The sequence below is a fragment of the Phalaenopsis equestris genome, unplaced genomic scaffold (assembly GCF_001263595.1).
Source record: "Phalaenopsis equestris unplaced genomic scaffold, ASM126359v1 Scaffold001140, whole genome shotgun sequence".
NCBI lineage: Eukaryota > Viridiplantae > Streptophyta > Magnoliopsida > Asparagales > Orchidaceae > Phalaenopsis > Phalaenopsis equestris.
Genome location: NW_018165579.1, coordinates 104895 through 113974, shown reverse-complemented (window position 1 = coordinate 113974; position 9080 = coordinate 104895). Strand labels below are relative to the sequence as shown.

Here is a 9080-nt window from a genome sequence, read left to right as displayed (position 1 = left end):
TCATGTATTTACATAGCTAACACCAAAAGTGTTATTTTTGGGCAAATCTAATGATTTAGGTGTTTTAATGTAAGTATGTAATTTTTAAATGTGACTTTTGTAATATAAAAGGAGTTAAATGGTATGTATGCAAAATACCCCTAAAATTAATCTATCGAGATTAATGAGAAACGATTTTCTCTCCATCAGCCGTGCACGCGTTTAAATACTGGCCATATTCCCGTCTCGACAAAGCGACCTGAGGAGCGGCGACGATCTCGGAGCTTGCGGTGGGAGCTTTCTTAACGCCGACGGCCAATAGGATCGTTGGACGGGAGCTCGATCGACGCCGACGGGATCTCCACGACGGAGCTTGTGAATCTCGCTTCTCTCAAGTCTTTCGCAAATCGCATCGGAAGGTTAGCTTGATGATTCATCTGATTACCTCAATTCAACCAGTTATCTAGTTAGACGGATCTAGCATACCTTAACATGCCTTGATATTTTACCACATGTTCTGCTCTATCTTGATCGGTGCCATGGCAGAATGGTTTGGTGGTTCAGTCGTGAAGAAGCTCATGAGCACTGGATTTGAGTACTTGAAAGATCAAGTCAGATGGCAGAGAGGCGTGAAGGAGGAGCTGGAAAGGCTGCGAGAGAACCACCACAAGATCCATAATGTGGTCATTGCTTCCAGCTGCTTCCAGCCATACACAGATCACAGACCAAAACTCGGATCTGAATAAATGGCTATGGCAGCTACGAGATGCCATATAAAAGGATTTAGATGCTATGTATGCAAATCCCCCTAAAATACATCTATCCAGATTAATGATAAATTTGAGAAACCATTTTCTCTTCCCGTGCACGCGTTTAAATACTGGCCATATTCCAGAAATGTGTCTTCAGCTGCTACCTCGATGAAGCGATCTAACGAGCGGCGACGATCTCGGTGCTTGCGGCGGGAGCTTTCTTAACGCCGATGGCCGATAGGATCGTTGGACGGGAGCTTGATCGAAGCCGACGGGATCTCTTCGACGGAGCTTGTGAATCTGGCTTCTCTCAAGTCTTTCGTAAATGGCATCAGAAGGTTAGCTTGTTGATTAATCTGATTTCCTCAATTCAATCAGTTATCTAGTTACACAGATCTAGCATACCTTAACATGCTTTGATATTTTACCCCCATGTTCTGCTCTATCTTGATCGGTGCCATGGCAGAATGGTTTGGTCGTTCAATCGTGAAGATGCTCATGAGCACTGGCTTCGAGCACTTGAAAGATCATGTCAGATGGCAGAGAGGCATGAAGGAGGAGCTGGAAAGGCTGCGAGAAAACCACCACAAGATCCATAATGTGGTCCTTGCTTCCAGTCATACACAGATCACAGACCAAAACTCGGATCTGACGTCGGATCGGAACAAAGGGCTATGACAGCTACGAGATGCCATAGGTGAAGCAGATGACGTGCTCGGTGAGTTTGAGTGAATGAAGCATGAAAAAGAGCTGAAAAAAAAACAAGGAGCATACAAATTTGCGTTCCACCAAGAGCTCCAGGAAGAAAGGTATTGTCAAAATTGGCAAACGTGCTTTTCAAATTTGATCAAATCTTGAAAAAACTGAAGCAGGTTGTAAAGATACTTAATAGATTATCAGCTGATGTTGACAATTTCTTTCATCTTTTAGAAAGCACAAAACAGGATCAGCAGGAGCAGTTGATTGAGTGTTACAAGACACGTGAAACAAGATCCTTGCCAAAAAATGATCTTATTTGTGGAGTTAAGGATAAGGAATTTGTTATGCAGTTGTTGAGAAAGCCATCAAACGAAAATGAGGCTCATATTACTAATACTACTTTGTACGGAAGCTGCATTTCTCTTCTATCTATAGTTGGTCTTGGTGGTATGGGGAAGATAACTCTCTTGCAACATGTATTTGAAAATGAAATGACAAAGCAATTTGATCTTAAAATGTGGGTTTGTGTTTCCAATAACTTTGATGTGAAAAGAGTTACTGCAAATACGATGGAATCTCTTAAAATGAAGATGCCCAATTGGGAGTCACTTGAGGCACTTCAAAGTAACCTTATATCTGAGGTAGTGTCCGAGAAGTTTTTACTTGCACTTGACGACATTTGGGAGGGGGTTTGGAGATCTGGGATAAAATCAAATAGGAAAATTTGTTTGCTCCTCTAACTTGTGGAAGCTTGGGAAGTAAGATTTTGGCAACAACCCGGATGCTCTCTGTTGCATTGATGATTGTGAGGGTGATTAACATGAAGAAGGAAGCATTAAGATTGGAGGTCTTAAAAGAGTATGAATGTTTGCAACTTCTTAACAATCATGTTTTTGGTAATGTTTAAAACCCTGATGTTCATTATTCTACATTAAGATTCATTGCAGTTCATATCGTAAAAAAGCTTTCAAGATTTTCATTGGTAGCAAAGGTCATAGGTCGTGTTTTGAATTCTAGCTTGGATGAAAGTTTTAAATAGTGATAATGGAAATGCAGAAATTGACATAAATGATATATTTCCTATCTTAAGATTGAGTTACATGTTCCCATCCTAAGATTGAGCAACATGTTCCTAAAATTTTAAGATGGGAGCATGTAGCTCAATTTTAAGATTTGAGTATGTATCTCAATCTTAAGATATGAAATATATCATTTATATGACCTTTGCTGCCAATGGAGATCCTGCAAGCTTTGTTACAATCTCAACCACTATGGACCTTAATTTAGAATGATGAACATCAAGATTTTCAACATTAACAAAAACATAATTGTTGAGGAGCTGCAAACATTCATCTTCATCCAAGCCCTCCACTCTCAATGTTTCCTTATTGTTAATCACCATTGCAATAATCAATGACAGATTCCATCCAAATTGTTTCCAAAATTTTACTTCCCGAACTTCCACAAGTTGGAGGAGCAAACATATTCTCCCATTTGATTTTATCCCAGTCCTCCGACCTCCTCCCAAATGTCATTTAAGTTCAAACAAATTTCTTGGACGTTAACTCAGATTTTAGGACTCTTTGAAATGCCTCAAGTGAGTCCAAATCAGGCTCCTTCATTTTGAGATATTCCAACATATCTACAAAAACTCTTTTCACATCAAAGTTATTCAGAACACCGAGAAGGATACACTTGTTGTATATACTTGCTCAATACCCAATAATGATCTCAGAGGCAATTAAATATTTGACACATCTTCGATATTTGATGCTTCATCAAAATAATCAGTTCCTGCTGCCAATATCTCTAAGCAGTCTATATCACTTGCAATTCATAATCTTCGATAAAAAAGAAAGGTTTCTACCTCAGGATTTCTTACCAATGGATATGAATAACCTTTCTAGCCCTGAAATTGCCTTGGGATGGGTATCCTGAGATGTTTGAGATTGGGAAGTTAAACTCTTTTCAAGGACTAGATGGTTGGTTTTTATGTTACGAACATGACTGGTTATAGAATTGGAGAGCTGGTGCACATGAATAAGCTTCACCAATCAAGAATCAAACTTTTGAAAATGTGAAGGAACCCTAAGAAACTTGCAGTGCTATATTATGTCATAAAAAGAACCTTACGGATTTGTCCATGGAATGGGGTGATGTTTCCTCAAATCTTTGTTTCGCATAACGTGCCAGAAGTTAAACAGCTTTGATCATGGGAATGACAAAGATTGTTTCTTTCCATCGCTAGAGGCGCCACATTTGAGGAAATTGGAAGCATTGGAGGATTGGTTTGTTGCAGCAGCAGCTTACGAGTCTCTGTTTCCTTGCTTGCCTAAACTGTTCCACTTGAAACCTTAAAGTTCTTTCGCTGTTCAAACATAACATGTCTTACTCTGGCTGGTGAAATAGTAAGACTTGCAGCACTCAGAAAACTGACAATTGCTGATTGCCACAATCTTATCTCTCCAGAAGGTCTGCGAGAAGTGGAAGCAGCTGGTAATCGTCAGCTCATACTTAATAAACTCGTTTTAAGCTTGTCCATGGTTGTTACAAATGGTGCCATTGAGAAGACTCACCTCCCTCAAAAGCTGATAACGGAGTTGAATGATGGGCTGGTTTCATTTCCAATTGAGGTACATCAATGGTTTCTTCAAGAAAGAATTTTGTGGTATGCATTTAAATTTTTCAAAATTTAGTTTTATATTATTTATTCTAGTTAATTTTTTATATTATATAGGCTGTGATTTGAGATATCAAATAAGTTTGATACTTTGAATATTTGCTATTCTTACAATGAGAAAACTAAGGCCTTGAATAAAAGCTTGAGGGTCGAGCCATCAAAGCTCAGGTGAATATGGGTTCGGGGAGAAAATATTACAGGTTGAATTTAGATAACATAAACCCTAAACCCTAAAACTAATATAAAAAGGTGATGAAACACGACACAGAATACTATCTTTTCACTACGTCATACATAACACCTTCTGTAAAAAATTAGACAATACAATCTCATTGTACTGCCCAAAAACAAATTACTAATTAAATTGACTTAAAATATCATAAATAAAAATTTGAATTTGATGGGGGTAATTACCCACTAAAAGACCCCACTTGGGTCTTTACACGACATATATGCAAAAAATAAAATTTATATGTTAGATATGTAAATAGAGAGGGATTGAGTAGCATCATCTGTGTTAGGTATGACTCATATGCCGAAAGTTGGAGTTTCTTGAAGTGAAGATGTGTGTCTCTTCGTGAAGAGGTGTCTCTTGATGAAGATTTGTGTCTCTTCATATTTTGTGGGTTGGAGGGAGCGGGGACGTGTTGGTAATTTATCTATGAGTTTTTTATATGTTTATATATATGTGTAACTCTTGGGCATGTACCCTAACTCCCATCTGAATAGTGAAATTCGCCGCTCGCTCCCGAGAATGTAGACATCTTTGCTGAACCTCGTTAAATCTCTGCGTTCTTCTAGATTTGTGTCGATTTCTGTGATTGTTTCGCCCTAAATTTTATAACAATCTGCACTTTCACGATTAGCAACCCGGCACCCCTCCACATAAAATCAGCATAAAGGGGACCTTTTCTAGCCCCCCATCTTCGCAGGCTCCAATTGCATCCTATCTTCTCTCCTTCTCATCCTTCCCAATCCTCGAAATCCTCACAACTGATCCGCTCCGAATGCCACACAGACTTGGCATTTAATGGAGAGTTAATAACTAAGATGCCCGTAAATATATCTTTAATTTATGACATAGAAAATGTAAATATAACAACATAGATTATCTTGCATTACATCAAAATTTAACTCTAAGAAGAGAACAAAAATGGCAGCAATTAGTGGGCCAACAATAGTGAAGTTGAAGCACCAAAGCTCTAGTGAGGCTCTCAATGGCGAGATTGGGATGCCGAAGCAAATCAAAGGAAGTAGGAGGAAGAAGCAAGGAAGATGGCAGTTGATAGACATTGGACCTCTAAAGCCAAAACAGTAAAAAATAAAAGATAATACCTAATAAGTATTAACTAATAACTAACAAGTAATAAGTAATAAATTAATAAATGAGAGGTATTTATTATAAATTTTTGAGTGTTTACATACACGAAATTGAATTCTTATGTATTTAAATATCTTATACATAAAATTTGATTTTTATAGTTGTGCCACACAAATATCTTATATCAAACCTAAATATATAAATCAAATCAAAATAAATATTCCTTTTAATTCTTATATATATGTAAGGTGAGATACATGTAAAAATTAAAATTTTAATGTTATGCAACTTATTCCTAACTATTACATATATATATATAAATTAATTTAAGACATGGTGTCAGAATGAAGCCTATGACTGCACGCTTGACCTCTTTTTTTAAATATTTTTTAATTCAGACACTTCTATGTCGTGTTTCATACATACTGTAGCCGTGTCCATATCCAACAAGTAGAGTGTCCAACCAACATTGCACCCGGCAGCCAATCATGGCCAGCATTATTTCTTATCTTCTCCTAAACATGGCTGACGACGCAGTTACAGCAGTTGCCATGAAAGCACCCTTTGAGGAAGATGAAATAATAAAGTAGCTTGTTTTCCATGCAGATGCCGCCGGTTCGGTCCACTGTATTCAAATTGCTCATCGCCCTTTGCAGCTTTCTAAGTGATACAGGAAGCTTTTTCTGCTTAGTGAAATCTATTAAGCATGATTTATGGTTATAAACACTTGCCTGCAACAAATCCTAATGCGTTGTAGTTAGCGATGAAGGAATCCAAGAGCAGCATAAAACCAATTAAGCGTCTGTTTTAAAGAGGATTAGAGGAAGAATAAGCTGGAAACGAAGCGTACGTCTTAATTAGTATTAATGTTAAGGTGAAGAACATCAAAAGTTCGTCGACATATTTGTCCCCGGTAAATTTTGACTACATACATCGCATTCAAAAGACGGATGTTCATAGTACGCAGTGAGTACACTTACAGCTGTTGTGATAATTTTCCTACAACACTTTTTGCATACTCTCTGAGTGAGATTCATGACTGATAAAATAAGAGACAATAAAACATTACAACTATTTAAATCGAAGTAGATCAACCCATCATATTTGGTAACATTAATGATAAATATTCTATCAAAAATAGATGATAACATGAAAATAGAATAAGAGCAATCAGAATAAGAGCAATCGTTCGGCCGAAAAAAAAAAATGTCTTGCATAAATATCAAGAGCACTTCACATAGAGCACAAATATATAATAGTAATTGGGCGTTGTGATTTTCATAGAAGAAGCGTAAGTAACAGAACCTTCTTGTAGTTACCATGAATGTTAAAGCATATCTCTTCACCACATTTTCAATTAGCTTCAGTGAGTACAGATACAATGGCATATCATCAAAAACTCATGGCATCTGCACAAGTATTTTTATTACGTCCGGAATAAATGAAAATTATTGTGCGAAGACAAGTTCGTGCATGTTGTTACTAGCTTAGATATTTTGCTCCTTAAGTAGAACCCTTTTTTTTTTTGGTATGATTGGCCCATATTTTTAAACAAGGTGGTGTCTGTGCATTGCTAGACTCACTAATACCATTTCTCCCCTGCAGTGATATCTCAGTAGGATCAATCAGACTCTCTTTAGGCTCTTTTGAGCCCTGAGTAGTCTAATAATGCTCACCAGTCACAACAACCCCACCAAACATAACATCTATCTTCTCCTCTAGCTCTGATTTAATTCCATCAAACTTAAAATTCTTACCCCTTGGTACAATCTATCGTTCATAATATCAAAAGGAAAATGTTATGCATAATAGGTGTGCACTAAATGAAAAATTTAAATATATATTTCTTTTGATAAATTTAACCTCTAATTTTTCCATCCACCAATTTGCTTATGCATCTATGGTATTTTTAATTGGATCCCAACGAACGCCAGTAGATCCTTCCTTGAGCTCTTTACAGATCTTCTAATCCTTCTTTGATTGGTCTCATTTATTCTTTAATTTGGTTTGATCATAAATCCTTCCGATTTTCTCTTGAAAATTATTTGTAATATTACACCAACTTTTCTTTGTTGAAACTTGGTATTGGTTCATTTCCTAATTCAATTTTTTTCATATATATATATAGTTCAAAAAACTAAACAAAGATCATATAGCAAAAAAAAAAAGAAAAAGAAAAAAGCAAAGATCATCATTTGAATACCATGTTTTTCTTTTTTCCTTTTCTTGCACAATTGGAGCAAACTTTGGCTTTTTATGGACTACAAAAACTAGAATTACATGTGTTTTGATTTTTAAAACAAAAAACAAAATTTAACAGATGAGCAATTTCTCATGAAGGCATGCTATTAAATACAAAAGATTTGAATGGTACGAATGTAAATCCTTCATCCCCTTTCAAATGTATCAAACGATTCATTCCCACTTTTGGGATATGTGCACTGCTTGAGAGAAATAAAGGGCAATAATATATGTTGACTTCTTTCTTGTTAACCAAAAAAAAATTTTTTTTACATACATACCACCCAATTTCTATTGTTAGGTATGGGTCATATACCATATAAATGACAGATGCTGGAATGAAGCGGAGCTGAGCAGAAGAATTTGTCCAATCGGAGGAGTTTCGTTATGTGTGTTGAGGGTGCGTGGGCAACACCCTGCAGTATGGTACATGAGTAATTTTGTAATTACATATTATATTCAGGGTTTACTCTAGACTATCTGTAATTAATTTAGAATTTGTCCAAACATAGGTAATATTTTTTTCATGTAATTGGTGATATTGAAATGATAGTAGGGTGTTGTTCACCTCAATATCATCTAAGTACTATTTATCTGTATCTAATCCATACAAAATTTATTCACACAAAATATTTTTACCCTACAAAAAGAAAATCAAAACACCAAAAGAGAAAAAAAACAGAGTTCTACCACCAACAATGCAAAGTAGCAGAATGATCCATTTGCCACCATATCCAGTAGTATAAAACCTGCCATACTAACTAATAATGACAGACCATTTTCCCCATTAACTAAGCTTAAAAAAGTTCATTAAACAATAATCATATATTAGAGCGAAAAACAAACTAGTAATTAAGAAATTAAGCTAATATGGTTGATTAAACAGGCGAGTTCTCCTTCTGTCCCAACCTATCTATGCAGATCCATAACCTTCAGACCATCTTCTCCCTCCCTCTACTTCTTCCCCAACCTCTGAAACATCTCACAACTCATCCCTGCAAGCCATATCGACTCGCACTAAGGACGGAACATCCTGCGACAATGGGGACACACAGCCTCCCTAACCACTTCCCGATCTCCCCTCTCATCAGCGAGAAGAGCACAGCAATCCCTGAACGGGCAATTGACCTTCTTCTCTATCACAGAAACACATAAGCTCAGACACCAATGATCGAACACCTCGCGTTCAATCATCGGCCTGCACAGCACGGGCTCAAAAATGCCGGTTTTGCATCTAGTAACAGGGCAAGAGATCGCTGCGGCGTTATGTAACACCAGTTCTGAGACGTACTGTGCTACGCATCTCGAGCAGAAACTGTGATGGCAGGTTTTGATGAAGAGGAGATCAGAAAGGGGCTTGTTTGTGTTGCAGAGGTTGCAGAGGTTGCAGAGAAGCTTGCCGGGGGGG

The 9080-nt window shown here is 37.1% G+C and overlaps 1 long non-coding RNA gene across 3 annotated transcripts; it reads left to right on the top strand.

The window, feature by feature from the left end:
- Positions 1-1391: 1391 nt before the first annotated feature.
- On the top strand, positions 1392-9074 carry LOC110033324. 3 transcript variants are annotated; one of them, XR_002294931.1, is made up of 3 exons: positions 1392-1540; positions 1662-4098; positions 8559-9074. It is a non-coding gene; the product is annotated as an uncharacterized LOC110033324 (long non-coding RNA). The 3 variants fall into 3 exon arrangements; XR_002294930.1 differs by having other exon boundaries at positions 7974-9074; XR_002294932.1 differs by lacking the exon at positions 8559-9074 and adding an exon at positions 6038-6597.
- The last annotated feature ends 6 nt before the right edge of the window (positions 9075-9080 follow it).